Source organism: Staurois parvus, unplaced genomic scaffold, assembly GCF_062004578.1.
Source record: "Staurois parvus isolate SC_StPar_1 unplaced genomic scaffold, SC_StPar_1.0 ptg001345l, whole genome shotgun sequence".
In the NCBI taxonomy this organism is placed as follows: domain Eukaryota; kingdom Metazoa; phylum Chordata; class Amphibia; order Anura; family Ranidae; genus Staurois; species Staurois parvus.
Window position 1 is genome coordinate 874,028 of NW_028319141.1, and position 19,350 is coordinate 893,377.

Consider the following 19,350-nt stretch of genomic DNA (forward strand, 5'->3'; position numbering starts at 1 on the left):
ATATAATAGCAGAGCTCTCTGTAAGGGACAGAAGTAAAAATGCCGGCCGTAGACGGGACGAAAATCAGATGATTTTTTTGCTGTTGGTGGTAACGTCATCTGATTGAACAACCAATTTTTTACATATACTAGGCCCAATTAACCTAACAGCATGTCTTTGGAGTGTTGGCAGAAACACACCCGTGCAGAGAAAGCATGCAAACTGGGATGCAGCCATGACTGGGATTAGAACCCATGGCCCAAGTGCTGTAAGTTCTGAGTTCTAACCACTCAGCCACTGGAGGAGACACAGTTTGAGCTGCAATGTAGAATAGTTACATTGTTTACAAATAATGATAAAGCGAGCGCTGGTCAAATGATATAGACTACTAAAATGGTATTACACAAGATGAATATAAATCTAGGTATAGATATGAAGGTAGCAGCTAGCACTCAGGGTATTGGCAACAGTCCCAGAATAGAAATATGTTACAGTAATAGTGCAGCGCTATAAATGCATGTTATCAATCAACGCATGGAAAATCCAAAAAGTGCAATCATTTATTTATTTTAGGTACTCTTACAGTGGGTTGCCACGCAGCTTTACTGTTTAGCAGTTGTTATTACATGTTATGTTATCATGCTATTTGGTATCATCCACACACCCCTGCTGTTTCTGACTAGTTGGTTGCTTCCACCCTCCATTTCCTGTTGTAACGCCCCTTTTGTTTAGTGGTTATGAAGACACTGTAGAGTGAGGAAGCTGTGTGACATCACTGGAAATGGACCTATGAAAACACCTTTATGTTCATACCTTTGCTACCTGGAAGCATAAAGAAGCATTGGAAACCACCTCTGAAGTTGTATTCATTGAGTAAACTATCTGTGAAGGCGATCATTCAACTTGCTGCACACATACTTACAGACCGGGTCTAAACGAATCTCGCCACAAGTACAACCGATGCCAAGACAGAACATACAGCGCTGTCAATGTACGCAGTGCTCTACACATACATTGTACATTCACATCTGTCCCTAACCCTCAAGGGGTGTACAATCTAAGGTCCCTAACTCACATTCATACACCAATTTGGTGAGGAATCAATACACCTACCAGCATGTCTTTGGAGTTTGGGAGGAAACTGGAGTACTTGGAGGAAACCCATGCAAGCACAGGGAGAACATGCAAACTCCATGCAGGAGGTGCCATGGTCAGGAATCGAACCCATGACCCATTTACTGCAAGGCAGATGTGCTAAACATTAAGCCACTGTGCTGCCCATTAATGATGATGTAAAATGGTAAATGGTGCTAAAAAAAAGTTCATCTAATCATTCCTGAATAATGGAATGTCCTTGGTGTGAGAGTACCAACTCAGAGAGTGCCTATGAATGGCACGTGTGGTTTATCCATGACGGACAGTAGTGCATGAACTCGTGAAAGGTAAACCACCCTTGTGACAGTGTACTACACTATTAAGCACCTTTCTGGCTCCTGTGGCTGAGCTAATTCCTCCCCAGGACCATTTGGGCACCCACCCTGATGGATGGATGGATGGATGGAGCTGGATGACTAACCCATAGCTGCCAGCATACGCTGCACCCCCAGATGTGTGATGTGTATAACCCATGCACATTAATACCTTAACATAGAATAGTTACATGATTAAAGAGAAGGAAGATATATCATTATATTGGGAACTTAGAACTGGACATTCCCAATTATTTCAGATATAAGTGTGAAAATGTTTAACATCTGAAAATATAATGTATGGCATTCATTAGTAAATGCATCAGTTGTCTCATCATTTTGGAGAAACAGCAAAAAAACAAAACAATTCTAATCTCGGTGTACTAATTATGTTACATTCTAAGTATTCTCTTTTGCCAACAGGAAACCGTCAATGGTACAAAGCCCGTGCTTGTGCGCCATCTAGCGAACATATCCGGTATTGCACCTGAAAATGTGCCAGACGCGATTCCACATTTACTAATAGCAAAGTAGACGTTGGTCAATGAGATTGCTAGACTCCGCTCAGAGGACTGACAGGTCCTCATTGATTTAACTGAGTCTGCCTGAATGGTCAGAGTCTGCTGGTAGACTCACGTCTTAGTAAATCAGGGCCAATGTGTCTACAATCACCATGGAAATGATCAGATCAATGAAACGTTTGTCATAGACAGACCATCATGTGCCGATCATATACACAGACATTTGTATCACGGGAAACATACAAGAAGAAACATGTATGGAGAAAGACACGGGAAAGTCCCAATATGTGCATTCACCAATCACTCCTTCGTTCCCGGTATACACACAATTCCATTGCTTCCATGTGTACACCATCAGTCACTCTTCTAGAATTGGGACATTTTATTACCACCCACCTCTTCAGTGATCCCCCACCATGCAAGTATTGTCCTCACCTCCAACTGTGGGCCTAATGAGTGCTTGGAACATTTGTCCACAAAGTATTAATAATAGACCTCCAAGTGTTTGTGAAATCTCCCACCACAAATGTACTCAGCCAATCACAGGGCAGGACTCCATTTTTCTTCTTATTCTACCATCAATGGCCAACCCAGTCCCACACTTCATCCATGTCTTTGGGGACCTCTGATTTCCTTATGAACTGTTCCTTCCATGATGAAGATCAGCCATGGAGTATATCTGAGGTGTATATCAGGGTGTGCTTCTTCCCCACATGAGAGCTGGGATGTCCAGCAACATTCATCTAGAAGACATTTCCCGCACTCAAGGCACTAATACACCTCCAGCGTTGTGTGGGACCCCTGATGTACAGGAAGACAGGACTTCAGTGAGGAACATTTCCCTCACTCAGGACAGGAATACGGCTTCTCCCCTGTGTGCAATCTCTAATGTTTATAAAGCTAGGAGTTCTGTGAAAAACAGTTCCCACACTCAGGACAGGAATACGGCTTCTCCCCCATGTGAGATCTCTGATGTGTGGAAAGATGGGACTTCTGTGGAAAAACATTTTCCGCACTCTTGACAAGAATATGGCTTCTCCCCCATGTGAGATCTCTGATGTATGGAAAGATGGGACTTCTGTGAAAAAAATTTCCAACATTCAGGACAGGAATACGGCTTCTCCCCCTGTATGAGATCTCTGATGTTTGTAAAGATTGGACTTGTCTAAAAAACATTTCCCGCACTCAAGACAGGAATACAGCTTTTCACCCATGTGAGACCTTTCATGTGTGACAAGATCTGTTTTTTGTGCAAAACATTTCCCGTACTCAGGACAGGAATATGGCTTCTCCTCCATGTGAGATCTTTGATGCTTGGAAAGATGGCACTTCACAGAAAAACATTTCCCACACTCAGGACAGGAATACGGCTTCTCCCCTGTGTGCATTCTCTGATGTGTGTAAAGTTGGTACTTCTGTGCAAAACGTTTCCCGCACTCAGGACAGGAATACGGCTTCTCCCCCGTGTGAGATCTCTGATGCCTGGAAAGATGGAACTTCCATGAAAAACATTTCCCACACTCAGGACAGGAATACGGCTTCTCCCCCGTGTGCATTCTCTGATGTGTGTAAAGTTGGTACTTCTGTGCAAAATGTTTCCCGCACTCAGGACAGGAATATGGCTTCTCCCCCGTGTGAGATATCTGATGTTTGTAAAGATTGGACTTCTCTGCAAAACGTTTCCCGCACTCAGGACAGGAATACGGCTTCTCCCCCGTGTGAGATTTCTGATGTTTGTAGAGACTGGACGTCTGTGAAAAACATTTTGCGCACTCAGAACAGGAATACGGTTTCTCCCCTGTGTGCGATCTCTGATGTGTGTCAAGATGTGACTTATGTGAAAAACATTTCCCGCACTCAGGACAGGAATAGAACTTCTCTCCTGTGTGAGATCTCTGATGTTTGTAAAGACTGGACTTCTGTGAAAAACATTTCCTGCACTCAGGGCAGGAATATGGCTTATCCCCCGTGTGAGTTCTCTGATGTGTGTCAAGATGTGACTTATGAGAAAAACATTTCCCGCACTCAGGGCAGGAATACGGCTTCTCCCCCGTGTGAGATCTCTGATGGTTGTAAAGACTGCACTTCACTGAAAAACATTTTCCACACTCAGGACAGGAATACGGCTTCTCCCCTGTGTGAGATCTCTGATGAATGTCAAGATGGCACTTATGTGAAAAACATTTCCCACACTCTGGACAGGAATACGGCTTCTCCCCCGTGTGACATCTTTTATGCCTATTAAGTTGGGATTTATAATGGAAACCTTTCCCGCACTCAGTACAGGAGAACCTCTTCCCTGTTGGAAGGTCGGCCCGGTCCCGCACAGTCTGAGGTTCCTCAGGATACGAGGAATCCGATGGTCCATCTACACTGGGTGGTGCCGGATGGACATTGGAGGGAGCCGGGTTTTCTCCTGGACTATACTGTGTGATGTCCTCATCTTCTACTTTCCAGTCTGGAGACAAAGTGAGACAATCCTCGGAGGTTTTCCTCATCTCCCGGCCATGGACTAAAATACAAAGACAGAGAGGATTACTAGATAGGAGCTGATTGGTTCCCCCAAACCAGGACTCCGCCCACATCAGGCAGCTTGGTCTCTGAGGAGCTTACAATTCCACCCTCAAGGGAACTAGGAAATGGCTCCTCTGATCTCCTACCAGGTCATTTCTTTATTCATGGACCTTAGTCAGAGAGTGAGGAAACAACCAGAACTGTCTTTTATAGGAGGGACAGTGATGAGGGGATTATAGGACGAGGGTCCCCACCCCCTCTATCACTCATCGCCATCTTCCCAACACAAGAAGTACTGCACTTCCTTATTTAGTCCATGATTTAGTCATGAAGAACAGCGGGACTGAGCCCCACCAGAGGTCAGAGAGTGAGGATGGGGGGAGAACAACCAAGATGAAGACTGGACTGATCCTGAAGACCACCATCATTGGGGTATTGACTCCTCCCTCATTATCACTTTCTGTTTAAGGGTCCAAAGTTGGAGGATGTTATCACATTATTATCACCATGTAAAAGTCTGTGCTCCAATCACATCATCCGATATAAAATGTCCAGCTGGGAGGAAATGGGTGTAAAAGAAGTAAGGCCAATGTAATGTACAACCTATTATATAGGATACAAATGTTAGGACTATACAGTATCAGAAGGATGTAATGTACAACATAGAGTATATAGTGCAGGGGTCAGGACTGATAATATTGGTATTCAGTAATCAGTGGAAGATTAAATGTTTACTGTAGACAAGTTGCAGAGATCCCACACCGCTGCCTCCCATCTCCTGAGACTGCACTCAGTGACTTGGGTCTGAGACACTACAGACATATCCCTCCACCCGGCACAGCCAGCAGATAACAGAGAAGGTCCCCTGGAAGAGAAATCCAGGAATACAGGACGGGGAACACAGCTCAGGAAAGTGACCAGGGGATTACAGGCTGATATCACCCAGTCCCCGCCCTACTCTGGACCAATCAGTGAGCAGTATGGGTGGAGGAATGGATTTAGTGTTCATGACCCACCTGTGCTGATCTCTGTAGGAGTGTCCTCCTCTATAAATGTCCCCGTTATTCCATCCTCCTCCATAGACTGCTGATCATCCCTCACATACGCCTCTTCTTCTTCTGCTTTCACCTCAAATTCTATATCGATTGGATCTCCACTCTAAATCAAGGAAATGAGAGAAAATATCATCTGTAAAATGTAAGATTTATGATTGTGACATCACACACAATATCCACACATTGTCTTCATGAGTCCATGTTCTAGATCCTACAGCCCACCAACCTTGTAATAGTGAGGGATGGTGTGACCTTCCTGTGTGGAATCCCGGGAATACAGAGGACGGGGACATCTCTCTGGTGGGTTCCTGGTATTAGGTGGCTCCATCATATCCTTGTGTCCTTCTGAAAACTCCTCCATCACTCCATACTCCTCATCCTCCTCTTTATACTCTTCTTTAACATCAATATTATCATCCCCGAGGATTCCACTCTGAAAGATATAATAAAACATTCATTGTAACAAACATGCTGTGTATAAATCACAACTACCAATAATTGTCATCATCTACCTGATGATGGTGAGGGATGGTGTGACCTTCCTGTGTGGAATCCCGGGAATACAGAGGACGGGGACATCTCTCTGGTGGGTTCCTGTAGCTGGATGACTCCACCATGGTGTCCTGGTACAGATCTTTGTGTTCTCTTAGAAGCTCTGACTCCTCCATTCCCCCATCCTCATCCTCCTCCTCTTTTATCTCTTCTTTAACCTCAACTTTAGGATCTCTCAGGTTTCCACTCTGAATATATAATAAAAATGACATCAATGGTAACAATGCAGATAATGTACCTTAAATTAGTGAAGCGCTAAATTAATAAATCTATACATATATTAAAGTGCCATCAGTGAATAATAGTGCTTTGGTGTTAATAATTCCTTACTAATCAATGAAACACTATAACTGATATATACCAAATTAACAAACTCATATTAATATATATAAAAATCAAACTTAATCCATAATATATCAGTGATAGATAATATAATCCGTGAAAAACAATATTTAAATCTACAATAACTTCCTACTTCCCATTCAGTATTTAAAGTGAAAATTAATGATCAATAATTTAAAGTGAAAAAGTGTATATGACAAACATAAACCTTTCAATGTGCATATACAAAAAAATATATATATAAAAATTATATATATATAAGAAGTCCATGCAGGTGTAACTTGTGACAAAAACGGTGATCTTCACTTCTAGTGCTCAAACAAATCCTCTAATGGCAGCAGTGCCTGCTCACCTCCCCGCACTGACCCTCAAGGGGCCAAAAGGCTACTGGTCTCCAAATGTGAGTGTAACCAATATGTTCTAGAAGTGTTTTGTATTAAACAATATTACACTATGGGAAGCTCTGTTTGTGTCCTATATGACGTGTGAGTGGAGGTGGAGTGGAAACCCTGTGATCCCCTGCTGAGCTACCTGGAAATAAAGATTGGCCATAGAGGAGACCAGTAGCCTTTTGGCCCCTTGAGGGTCAGTGCGGGGAGGTGAGCAGGCACTGCTGCCATTTGAGGATTTGTTTGAGCACTAGAAATGAAGATCACCGTTTTTGTCACAAGTTACACCTGCATGGACTTCTTATATATATATAATTTTTATATATATATTTTTTTGTATATGCACATTGAAAGGTTTATGTTTGTCATATACACTTTTTCACTTTAAATTATTGATCATTAATTTTCACTTTAAATACTGAATGGGAAGTAGGAAGTTATTGTAGATTTAAATATTGTTTTTCACGGATTATATTATCTATCACTGATATATTATGGATTAAGTTTGATTTTTATATATATTAATATGAGTTTGTTAATTTGGTATATATCAGTTATAGTGTTTCATTGATTAGTAAGGAATTATTAACACCAAAGCACTATTATTCACTGATGGCACTTTAATATATGTATAGATTTATTAATTTAGCGCTTCACTAATTTAAGGTATATAATTGGTTACTTAATGGTTTAAGGTAGAGTGACAGCAGCTGTCAATTTAGGGACCTTGCCTGTATTAAGCGCAGGAGGACATTTCCATTTTCAATGCAGATAATGTACAGATCCTAATGATACTATCAGTGATTGTTCCTCATCTACCTGATGATGGTGAGGGATGGTGTGACCTTCCTGTGTGGAATCCCGGGAATACAGAGGACGGGGACATCTCTCTGGTGGGTTCCCATGACTGGATCCATCTGTAGGAAACACACACACTGACTGAATCCATTGTTTCTATGTGTTTATCAGATGATGGGGGATCTAGGTGGATCCTCCGTACTGCTCTCTCCTTTACAATAAAGTCTCCTCTTACCCGGTGATGTGAGGGGCGGCTGATTGTCCATCATGACGTCCTTGTAGAGATCCTTGTGTCCTTCTAAATACTCCCACTCCTCCATGGAGAAATAGACAGTGACACCCTGACACCTTATAGGAACCTGACACACACAATGATACAGTCACCATCCAGACACATCCCTTGTCTGTTACTGGAGAATGTCCCAGAATTCCCGGCACCGCTCACCTCTCCTGTCAGCAGCTCAGTGATCTCTCTGATGACTTCTAGAATCTTCTTCTTCTTTCTCTCTTCTATCAGGGAGGGAGGTGGAGGCAATGTGATGTCATATGATCTCCAGACTTCACAGGAGGAAAACTCTACATCTGAACACAAATAGTCACATCAAATGATATTCCCAGAATCCTCCTCACCTCTCCATTCAGGTCTGTGTTTTATTAAAGCCCCACTTCAGGCTGAGGTATAATTCCCCCCACAGGACCCCCACACTACGCAGGGTATAGGCTTGTTGCAGCATTCTGATGTCATTACATACAACGCAGGACCAACAGTCCCACTTTACATGTGAGGATACCAAGGGACCCCCACATCCTAAGAGCATCAGAAAAATGCCAGATGGAGGGACATTGGGAGGAGGAGCTGTGAGGTCAGTGTGATGTCATAGGATTCTCTGACTCTGGTTGGAGGGACATTGGGAGGAGGAGCTGTGAGGTCAGTGTGATGTCATAGGATTCTCTGACTCTGGTTGGAGGGACATTGGGAGGAGGAGCTGTGAGGTCAGTGTGATGTCATAGGATTCTCTGACTCTGGATGGAGGGACATTGGGAGGAGGAGCTGTGAGGTCAGTGTGATGTCATAGGATTCTCTGACTCTGGATGGAGGGACATTGGGAGGAGGAGCTGTGAGGTCAGTGTGATGTCATAGGATTCTCTGACTCTGGATGGAGGGACATTGGGAGGAGGAGCTGCAAGGTCAGTATGATGTCATAGATTTCTCCATTCCCCGCCACTTATAAAAGTGATATAATCCATTAGTATAGACTGATGAGGTGAGAAGGTGACACCTCTCAACAATGAGGAGAATGTTCCGGCCCCAGAAGTGGGGGAATGTTCTGCCCCTGAAGGGGTTAATCTGGGTTCCTACACTATATATGTGTGTATCATCAGCTGCTGGAGAAAAAAAACGTCACAGTGACTATGGAGGAAGAGGACGGACATGACTATGGAGGAAGAGGACGGACATGACTATGGAGGAAGAGGATGGACATGATGGGGGTTACTGGGTGTAAATAGGAAATAACATCTTATTACCTCCTCTGCTGCCACTTCCAGCAACGTCTTCTCTCTGCTTCCTCCCAACTCAGCTCTCACCCGGAACTGCCTGCCTGTACCTGGCATCACTTCCTGTCTGTACCTGACATCACTTCCTGTCTTCCATAGAGACTTCCTGTCTGGGTAGAAGTGAGATCCCCACCTTGTGGAGCTCAGAGGAACTGCAGCCCCGAGAAGCGTCTGGTAGTGTGACCCCGGCCTTGTGCTGGGTGTGTATGGACTGTAGATCCTTGTGTAGGGAGGAAATGACTCCTATCTGTGACTGCTGTAACCTGCTGACTGGCATCTCCTGTGAAATCTGACACTTGCACTGGATACACACAAGGCAGTGAGGGATTTCAGCCCCTCCCTTCTCCTCTCAGACTGTAATACAGAGAGAGCCAATCAGAAGAGGTATTAAAGGAGCCAATGACAGGGACTTTCTCAAGCAGGAGGTGCAGCTGCAAGCATTGTGGAATATGCAGTCCGGAACATAAATGGCCTGATAGGCTGATGTGAGGGATGGAACTACAGAGACCAGCATGCTTAGTGAGAGCAGAGTGCAGGACTCCATCTTGTTTTTCCTGAGGGGAGGCAGTCTGCATGTGGCAGGAGACAGTCTGGACCTGGCAGAGAAGTGCTCAGGGTCAGTTCACTCCATGTTTGGGTATCTGCATCAGTCAGGGAACATCCAACCAGAGAGATGTGGCCTACAGTACAGTGCCTACACCGCCAGTGTGAAGGGCTCATCGTGAGGTGACCACAGGAGCCGGTCATTTCCAGGACCATGGTTTGGGCCTTAGTCCCAGGATCTGGTGAGAGGGATTTTGCCCCCTGGCAGATGACAGGAACACGGCACACAGAGACATGACACTTCTCCCATACTCACCAGGCACTGGGTTGTGTAGATGGTCCTGCTATACAGACATAGTGTTTGCTTTGCTATACAAATCCTGCCACGGGATTACAATGATACTTTACCATAGGAGTGTAAGTGCACCAATGAAAGTGTCTCGCTGAAGACCCCAACATTCATCCTGTTACCAAGAGACTGAAGTTACTGGTGCCATACGGACACGCGCATGCGTATTCAGGCCTCTATATTGCATGGTGTGGGAGGGAATAGCTCTACCTTGGAAAGTAGCTATGAAGCATCAGTTGGGCGCAGTGTTGGCCTATTGGGCTTGTGGTGTCGGGGGTTAGAAGGGAGAAGTCTGACACCACAGAGAGTCGTCCTTCTGCTCTCCTCCTGCTTGGACATCATAGAGCTGAGTTTATGTAAAGGGGTTTAGACCCACTTTGAGGGCGCCATGTAAGTGTTTCCTCTGCTCTTGGGGTTATTCATGGTTGGAATCCCCTGAAAGCAGCCTGAGTGTAAAAGTGAGTTATATTGCTTCCGGTCTCAGGATTTGCTGTTCTCTGGATTCACCGAACGTATACCTGTTGTTCATGTTTATTACTTCCCATAGAGGTCTTACAGTAAAGCTGATCTCTGTGTTTATTATACCGTGTGTGCTTTTCATTGGTCCTTGTACTTCACTATTGTCAGGGGTGTCAGTTGGGGCTGAGACAGTTCTTGGGGTTGGGAGGCAGAGTGCTGGAGTGAACAAACTTACCCCCTTTGGGGGGATCACTACACTTATAGAGGGGTCACCTCCACTCCCACCAAGGGGGACAGAAATATATGACTGCCTAGTCCAGCCTTTCTCAGCCAGGGGTCCTCCAAAGGGTTCTTGGGGTAAAGCTGCATATTTAGAGACTGACAAGCACTAGGCTTGCTCACCCTGATAGTACAAGAAATGGCCGCTGCCCCAGTCTATAACTGGCCTTCACAGCAAGGAGCACTTGAACGGGCAACGCATGTCACAGAACAAAAGAGAAAAGTTCCCGGCTTAACTTACCAGCCAGCCTGCAAACAAACCAAATTACCCCGTCTAACAGTATGCGTTAAAAACGGGTTTAGTTAGAATACATTTGCAATCACATTGTAAGCTACAGAGCCTCGTCACGGCCCCCCCGATATTCTGTAGTCCTAACTCTACAAATTAATTGAACCCCCATAGTAGAGGCACATGTATTTAATGGCTAGACCAAGGGCAGGTGGACCTGTGGGAACCCACCCCTCTTTAACCACTCCAAGTTCAGACACTTTCCCCCCTTCCCCCCCAGGCCAATTTTCAGCTTTCAGCGCTGTCACACTTTGAATGACCATTGCGCAGTCATGCAACACTGTACCCATATGATTTTTTTAGCATTTTTTGAGACAGATAAAACTTTATTTTGGTGGTATTTTTATTTTTTTGCTTTATAAATGCAAAAGTCCAAAAATTTTGAAAAAAAGTGTTTTTCTTACAAAATTTTGCAAATAAATATTTCATCATACATCTTGGCCAAAATGTATTCCGTTATCTTTTTAGTAAAACAAAAAATACCCCAAATTAGTTTATAACGAAAAATTATAATTTTTAAAAAAATATTTTAATTTTTATTTTTTTTTTTATATTATTATTTTTTTTAACATACTGTCACCATGCTGACACTGTACTACCTGTGGGGGGTGATGAAGATTTTTTAAATTCTTTTTTACACCGATTGCTTTTACACCCATAAAGAGGAATAATTTCTCCTCTCTGGCTGCATTCTTGCAGCCATTGAGAAATACTGTGTGAGCTGTGATTGGTCACAGGTTGTCACATGGTACAAGGCTGTTGTGAATAGCCCTGTACCATGTGACCTCTGTGATCATTTACAGATTTCACACGTAGTAAGCAATGATGTCAGAAGTGACATGTGATCGCTGATTGGTCAATCAGTGATCACATGATCGTGACCTCGCACATAGGTCCCGTACGATGAACGGTGTTCCACTGTGTCTGGAGGACACAGCGGGCACCGGATTGTGGTGCTGCATGCTCCCAGGGAGCGCACACAAGCAGGGGGCGGGGAGGCCATTTATAAATGGCCACCCACCCCTGCACTGCCACTGTCCGGCCGTTTATATACAACGGCCGGACAGGAGGTGGTTAAAGGTACAGGAGTGCACCGGACACCCAGCGTATAGCCCAATGGCAGCCAAGGTGTCCAGTGTGTCTCCTCCCCAACAATTCAACAGAACAAAAAATGTCCACTGCCCCAGTACCCTGATAGTCAGGAATCGTGTTTGTGTAGTTAGTGCCGGGACACGGCTAGGATTTTGGTTTTGAGGTTTTTGCCGTTACTTTGTGGAACATTGTACAGCACCTGTAAATAGCACCAATAAACACTGCACTGTGTGACACTACATCACTGGACTGGTATCTGTCCCTGAAAGTGTGCCCATCCCAGGGAGCTTTGTACCCGCTACCCATCCCCAGCCCACGATTCAGAAACATTGAACTGCAATTTCCACTGCTCTGACCAGTCTTCCAGCAACACCAAATCCTGTTCCATGTTACAGGTACCTCCAAGTTCTATATGTAGTCTCGGGGGTCCCTGTGGAAGTTCATGTGTGGACATGTCTACCTATGATAAATGACAGGCTAAACCCACCTGGAGACTTTCTCCACACCTGGAGTGTGCTGAGTTCTTGGAGAACGTCTACACAGTGTTTCCAGATTGGCTTTATCACCCCAACGAGCTCGCTCCAGTTCATGGATGTCATCATTATGTTTGGAGGATCTCACCAGTCAGGAGCCTTTCCTGTCATCCTACATGTTCCCTTCTGAGGATTGTTCTATCCTTCCAAACAAATGTATGAAATCATGGATGAGTCCTCCTTCTATGTGATCTAGAAGATCTTCAATCACAATGTCTTTATGGATGAAGTGGATGGCCCAGTTTATTACATCCTTGTAATTTATGCCTAACATCCTCATTATGAGTGGATTGATAGATATTATTATGCTTTAGGATGTATTTTTGCATTTTCTTCAACAAAAGGATCAGTTTTGGGGGGTATCTGTTTAATTAACTATACATTTAGTTTTTGTGTTCTGTGTTTTTAAGACTTTTTTTTATATGTAATAAAATATCTTTATTAAACATAAGAACTATTTATTATTATTATTTATTATTTTTGAACTTCCCTGGTAGCCCTGTAAGGTAGATATTTTTATGTTTCTGCAGTTCCTCTGAAATCCACAAGGTGGTGATCTCACTTATACCCAAACAGAAGGTCTCTATGGAATACAGAAAGGAAATGATGTCAGGTACAAACAGGAAGTGATGTTGGGTAAAGACAGGAAGTCATCTGGAATAAAGACAGGAAGTTCCATATGGTAGAAACCAGCAAGGAGACGTTGGTGAAAGTGGCAACAGAGGAGGTAATAAGCTGTTATTTCCTATTTACACCCAGTAACCCCCCGTCATGTCCATCCTCTTCCTCCATAGTCATGTCTGTCCTCTTCCTCCATAGTCACTGTGACATCTTTTATCTCCAGACGATGATGATACACACATATATAGTGTGGGAACCCAGATTAACCCCTTCAGGGGCAGAACATTCCCCCACTTCCAGGCCGGAACATTCTCCTCATTGTGAAGATAAATTCTAGTAATATGGTCCTCATGGATGAAGGGGAGCTGAGGGGTCTCTTTTGGGGTACAGAGGATGGAGGACTTTGGGGCCCCTTGGAGGGTAGTGGATCCCAAGTTCTCTGAGGGGGTAGAGTAGCTGAAGGACTTTGGGTCCTTGATAGGAGATCTCTGAGAGAAGAGGAGGTACTATGGCTCAGGGAATCGCTGAGTTAGGGAGGGGGCTGTTGGTCTATGATGGTCCTCCTACCTGAACTTACTTTCAGTCCCCCTTACAGAACTCCAGCCAAGAAAAGAAGGCGACCTTCACCTTCTTACCATCTCACTGGTCAAATAATATTGTCCAAGTGGAATGAAGGACAGTTCTTTACCCCTTGGTGGGCACTTGTTTCTAAAGGAGGTCTGTATGCTCAGCATAGACTAACAGGTAGTCAGGGGTCAGTGCTATACATCTTCCAGAGACAGTCCTATACGTTCCCATGACACAGGCTCTGGCAGTGCCCGGTGCTGGAATTCAGCACACCAGGAACCCACCACCACTCTGTACAATGTCCTGGGTATTACAGTATATTTGGCAACCAAAGGTCTTCCCCCTGTTGTCCACCCTCCTACCCACACTGATCTGCCAATGGAGGGAGGAGAACAGACTCCTCCCCAAAGCTCTCTCTGCTCCACCAGCAGCATTCTCCTGCTATCCAATCCAATCCATTCTCTTCCTGCAGAGAGTGACAGTGACATCACTCCTGTCAGGCAGCAGGCTGCCGGAGATTGGGGCCTTGCAGCTGGATATCGGGCAATTATCCTGATTATCCAGCAACTCCAATCAAAAGTCATCAAGTTCCCCTTCCTGGACATCATGATGAGCCGACATTGACCTCACAGCACTGCCTCAGAGCAAACAAGTCATAGGAAGGATCGTATTTATCATTCCTTGTCTGCAGATCTAATACTCATCAAAACCAGTTCAGAGACCAAACAAACCCAACAGAGAAAAGGGGATTTCTGATCCAGCAAGCCGAGGACCATGAAAATGTACTAAACGTTAAGCAGTCCCAGCGATGTGGAAATTTATCAAAAAACTATTTGTCCAAGGGACTAAATCCGGGTCCCAAACTACTTGTCCTCATGACAATCTACTTGTCCTGATAAAAATAATAATTGAACCCAAACCATATTTATATCCGGTGTTTATTGTTCTACTATTCCTGAATGAGACGTTTTATCACGAAGGACTGTCAATGGCTGGATGTCCCTATAAAGCATGAAATTACTTTGCCAGGGTGGAGAATATGAAGGTTGATGCACATGGAAGCACTTGGGTGCTCAGTACAAGCACATGCTGAGCAGACAAATCAAGCTCCAGTGTCCTCCAGGATTGGATCATTTTGTTTTCTGTTCAGCCCACTGATTGGATGAACAATATGAGTAATGTATGTACTGCCTTAATGAGCCGACCTTAAAGAAGGATTTCATTCCAACCAGCAACTGTTGGGACAATGAACATCTTAGTCAGGTCTACATACAACATAATGTATAGAGTGCAGGGGCCAGGAGTAAGTACAAACACAACATATAGCATGCAGGGGCCAGGAGTAAGTACAAAACACAACATAGAGAGTGCAGGGGCCAGGAGTAAGTACAAAACACAACATATAGAGTGCAGGGGCCAGGAGTAAGTACAAAACACAACATAGAGAGTGCAGGGGCCAGGAGTAAGTACAAAAACACAACATATACAGTTCCAAGAAAAAGTATATGAACCCCTTAGGATTACGTGGAGTTTTGCATGAATTGGGCATAAAATGTGCTCTGAACGTCATCTAAGTCACAACAATAGAAGAACACAGTCTGCTGAACATAATACTACACAAACATTTCAATCGGGTTGAGGTCAGGACTCTGACTGGGCTACTCCAGAAGGTGTATTCTGTGCTGTTGCAGCCATTGTTTTGTTGAATGACTTGTATGCTTTGGGTCATTGTCCTGTTGCATCACCCATCCTCTGCGGAGCTTCAGTTGGCGGACAGATGGTCGTACGTTTTCCTGCAAAATGTCTTGATAAACTCTGGAATTCATTTTCCCATCAATGACAACAATCCGTCCAGGCCCTGAGGCAGCAAAGCAGCCCCAAACCATGATGCTCCCTCCGCCATGTTTCACAGTGGGGATGAGGTTTTGATGTTGGTGTGCTGTGCCTTTTTTTCTCCACACATAGTGTTGTGTGTTCTTCCCAAACAACTCAATCTTGGTTTCATCTGTCCACAGTATATTTTGCCAGTAGTGCTGTGGAACATCCAGGTGCTCTTTGGCAAACTTCAAACGTGCTGCAATATTCTTTTTGGACAGCAATGGCTTCCTCCGTGGTGTCCTCCCATGTACTCCATTCTTGTTTAATGTTTTCCTTATTGTAGATGTGTCAACAAAAATGTTAGCATGTGCCAGAGATTTCTGTAGGTCTTTAGCTGACACTCTGGGATTCTTCTTTACCTCATGCAGCATTCTGCGCTGTGCTCTTGCAGTCATTTTTACAGGACGACCACGCCTAGAGAGAGTAGCAACAGTGCTAAACTTTCTCCATTTGTAGACAGTCTGTCTTACCGTGGACACATGAACATCAAGGCTTTTGGAGATACTTTTGTAACCCTTTCCAGCTTCATGCAAGTCAACAATTCTTGATGGTAGGTCTTCTGAGAGCTCTTTTCTGTGAGGCATGGTTCACATCAGACAGTGCTTCTTGAAACCAGTAAACCCAAAACAGGTGTGTGTTTTTTAAGGGCAGGACAGCTGTCAGCAACACATCCAATATCATCACACTGATTGGAGTCACGGTTGGCTCACTCCTGGCTCCAATTAGCTCTGGGAGAAGTCATTATCTAGGGCCTCTGTCAGAGATCCGGGTGTGACCAGAAATGTGTGGACTGACACAAGGAAGTAACAGGCTTCAGGAATGATATAATAACAATATAATTTATTATTGGCCACCCAAATATACAAACACACAGTAAACACACCAACCTTCCACTAATATTAGTATGTGCAGGAACACAGGTGTAGTCAGGGCTGGAGAGGTGGAATGGTCAGGCTGGCCATATGGTTCTGTTAACAACCGTCTGGTGGTACCTCTAGCAGTCCTCAGGACAGGATTCCCCAGGGCGCAGAGTCTAAGTCCCAGTCTGCTATTTCACCAGGGCCCCTGATGGTGGGGATGGACTTGGAGCTGACAGGAACCAGGTCACGGCCCGAGTACACTTGCTCGTGGTAGAGGGTACCGCCAGAGGTATATGCAGGTAGAGAGCCTGATATGAAGAGGCAGAAGGTGTGAGCCGGGATGGCTGGATCCGTGCAGGATGGATGGATGAGTAATTAGTGAGGTCAGAGGGGCCGGGTCAGTAACAGCGGGTCAGCATGGTACTAGGCAGCAGGCAGAAGAGTAGTCGGGTCACTCGCCGTGGTCGGTAACAGGAGTTCAGATCAGATTAGGGATGTCCAGGAGAGTAGTCAAACAAGCCAGGGATCAAGCAGGAGAAGTCAGCAGAGGTCAGGATCAGGCAGGGTTGGCAACAAATCAGATAGAAGAACAGGAACACAGGATACAAGGTACAGGGGCTCATGGGAAACAATACCAAGGCACTGATCACAGGCCTGGTCCTGCTTAAATACACCTCCTGCAATCAGCCTCAGGTGATGGCCTGATTGCAGGAGTGAGATTCTGGCTGCTGAGAGCACCCGCTGGCCAGCCTTGGTACTGCAGCCCACAAGGCAGGTGCGTCCCACCACCATTGGTGAGTCCATTCCTGACAGCCTCACATACTTTTTCCTCCCTGCACTGTGAATGTTTACATGTTATGTGCATTTAAACCTTGGCAACATCTAATGTTTGTGTAGTATTATGTTCAGCAGACTGTGTTCTTCTATTGTTGTGACTTAGATGACGTTCAGAGCACATTTTATGCCCAATTCATGCAAAACTCCACGTAATCCCAAGGGGTTCACATACTTTTTCTTGCAACTGTAGAGTGCAGCAGTCAGGATGAGCACCATGTTCACATAAGAGTCCCCCCTTGCATCAAAGTCCCCATCTTTACCCCCGCGGAGTCCCCCCCCTTACGTCAGTGTCCAGCGGAGTCCCCCCCCCCCTTACGTCAGTGTCCAGCGGAGTCCCCCCCCCCTTACGTCAGTGTCCAGCGGAGTCCCCCCCCCCCTTACGTCAGTGTCCAGCGGAGTCCCCCCCCCCCCTTACGTCAGTGTCCAGCGGAGTCCCCCCCCCCTTACGTCAGTGTCCAGCGGAGTCCCCCCCCCCTTACGTCAGTGTCCAGCGGAGTCCCCCCCCCTTACGTCAGTGTCCAGCGGAGTCCCCCCCCCTTACGTCAGTGTCCAGCGGAGTCCCCCCCCCCCTTACGTCAGTGTCCAGTGGAGTCCCCCCCCTTACGTCAGTGTCCAGCGGAGTCCCCCCCCCCTTACGTCAGTGTCCAGCGGAGTCCCCCCCCCCTTACGTCAGTGTCCAGCGGAGTCCCCCCCCTTACGTCAGTGTCCAGCGGAGTCCCCCCCCCCTTACGTCAGTGTCCAGCGGAGTCCCCCCCCTTACGTCAGTGTCCAGCGGAGTCCCCCCCCCCCTTACGTCAGTGTCCAGCGGAGTCCCCCCCCCCCCTTACGTCAGTGTCCAGCGGAGTCCCCCCCCGCCTTACGTCAGTGTCCAGCGGAGTCCCCCCCGCCTTACGTCAGTGTCCAGCGGAGTCCCCCCCGCCTTACGTCAGTGTCCAGCGGAGTTCCCCCCCCCTTACGTCAGTGTCCAGCGGAGTCCCCCCCCCTTACGTCAGAACTCAGCAGAGTCCCCCCCCCCTTACGTCAGAGCTCAGCTGCTAACTGGACATGGAATAGGGAAGTGTGAAGCTCCTGGAAGAACAGGGAGGGGGGAGGTAGATAAGGAGAGAAGGGGAGGAGGTGGGGAAAGCTCCATGGTAGAGCAGAGATCGCTCACCCCCAGGCTGCTCTCTGCAGGCTCAGACATCGCCAATTGTACAACCGGATGGATCTTCAAATATCCCGCCCACGGGGCAGTCACAGAGCAGAGGGGCGGGAAGAGGCGGAGCAAAACAGAATCTCTCTCCTCCCCCGTCTATGCGGGGAGGGAGGAGGGAAGTGCTCTGTCTGAACAAGTGTCACAGACACTGAGTGTGCCCAGCTGCTGCTTGCCTGCAACAGGGATAAATGTAAGAAAACATCCTGCACTGCGCCCGGAACTACATGTCCCGAGAGTCAAGAGATAGGATTTGTAAATTCCTGAGTCAAAACTAAATGTGTTCCCATGGGGGCAGTAATTCTTCAATGTCCAGCAACCCTCCTATTCCCCCCTCACATCCACATCCTATTATTGTGTGACCAATACCATCCAAACACCAGCCGACGCGACCCCCTCAACCTCATACATGCACCCCTCCTCCCCATACCTATCCCCCCTCTCTCGGTTGCACTCCTGAATGCCCGTTCGGTTTGCAACAAACTTACCGCCATCCATGACCTCTTCATCTCCCGCTCCCTAAACCTCCTAGCAGTCACCGAAACCTGGGTACAGGCCACCGACTCCACTTCCCCTGCCGCACTCACCCATGGAGGTCTCATCTGGACCCATTCGCCAAGACAGAGCGATTGCAGAGGTGGTGGTGTCGGCCTGCTCCTTTCACCGCTGAGCAC

At 46.1% G+C, this 19,350-nt stretch overlaps 1 pseudogene; it reads right to left on the reverse strand.

The window, feature by feature from the left end:
• Positions 1-517: 517 nt before the first annotated feature.
• On the reverse strand, positions 518-4,468 carry LOC149436775 (uncharacterized; annotated as a pseudogene).
• Between the last annotated feature and the right edge of the window lie 14,882 nt (positions 4,469-19,350).